The sequence below is a fragment of the Topomyia yanbarensis genome, chromosome 2 (assembly GCF_030247195.1).
Source record: "Topomyia yanbarensis strain Yona2022 chromosome 2, ASM3024719v1, whole genome shotgun sequence".
In the NCBI taxonomy this organism is placed as follows: domain Eukaryota; kingdom Metazoa; phylum Arthropoda; class Insecta; order Diptera; family Culicidae; genus Topomyia; species Topomyia yanbarensis.
In genome coordinates this window covers 180,208,381-180,209,533 of record NC_080671.1, presented here as the reverse complement: position 1 = coordinate 180,209,533, position 1,153 = coordinate 180,208,381, and the positions used below count along the sequence as shown (strand labels likewise).

The 1,153-nt window shown below is 39.2% G+C and overlaps 1 non-coding gene across 1 annotated transcript; it reads right to left on the bottom strand.

Annotated features, from left to right (window-relative positions):
- Nucleotides 1-285: 285 nt before the first annotated feature.
- LOC131686433 (U1 spliceosomal RNA) lies at nucleotides 286-449 on the bottom strand. The gene has a single exon (XR_009305102.1). It is a non-coding gene; the product is annotated as a U1 spliceosomal RNA (small nuclear RNA).
- Between the last annotated feature and the right edge of the window lie 704 nt (nucleotides 450-1,153).

The following is a 1,153-nucleotide window of genomic DNA, read 5'->3' as shown; positions in this document are numbered from 1 at the left end:
TTCTAGTTACCTCATACACAAGATATTGAATTTTTAATTGTATTCTCAAATAAATTTTTGTCGAAAAAGTATTTGTCAAAATTTTGGTTTCTGTTAAAAATCCGGGCCCCCTTCAAAACTCCGGGCCTCTTAAATCGCTTGCCTTTTTGAGGGTTTAGGCGTCCGTCTCATCTACCTGCATTTGCCTACCAGAGACTGACGTTATAGCGCATTATCTAGTCATTACTTTTCTACTTACATTACCCCTATTCGTATGAAAATCTTTGCTTTCAATAAACATATGGATCGGGATGTGCGCGTACGCACGTCCCGACTACCAAAAATTACACACACGAGTTATCCACATGAGGGATAATCGCAGAGGTCAACCCAACCGAAGTGCAATGGAAGGGCCTCGCCCTGGGGGAACCGCCTTGTTGATCACGGTAACCCCTGTGCCAGGTAAGTATGCTTTTGCTCGCATCTTGCCAACCTTGTCCCCTTCAACGAGCATGTTCTACTATCGATGCCTATGATAACTGCCATTCACAAACGACAGATTGTTGAGCAGCGAAAGATGTATACAAAGCAGAGAAAAAAAAGAATGTGTGATGATACTGCGGTTGCTGTGCTGCCTGTGCGGCGATGGTATATTGGCGAATGCTTCAATTTTAGCTCATATACCAATCGGGGTTGAATATTACTACGAAGTTTTTTCTGTAGATTATTTACGAGTACGGACTGAAGAAAAAATAGTTGGTCATACATTTTTTTTGGAGCAACCCCCAAACGAATAGTAATGGACACAAAGGAATCAATGTGAAATATGAGGCTTTTCGTTGTGTCTGATTCACGCACAAGAGATTTGTTTTTTTATGTAAATTTGTATTGGAAAGAACAGTCGAGAATACACGTTAATAGAAACTTCCTGAAATACTGGGCGAATATGAAACTTGACATGCATATTCATAAAAGTGTGATGAAAAACTCTGTCAAAGACTGAAAATTTATCGCTCTGAAAATTCAATGTTTTTGGTTAATCGTAAGAGAATTGCACAGGCTACCATAAAGTGGGAAACTAAACTACGTAGCTGAGGACATTTAAAAAGAACAAATGAGTGATATAGAAACTGATCTGAGATCCTTGATGGAGAAGAATAAAATTCTTCCATTG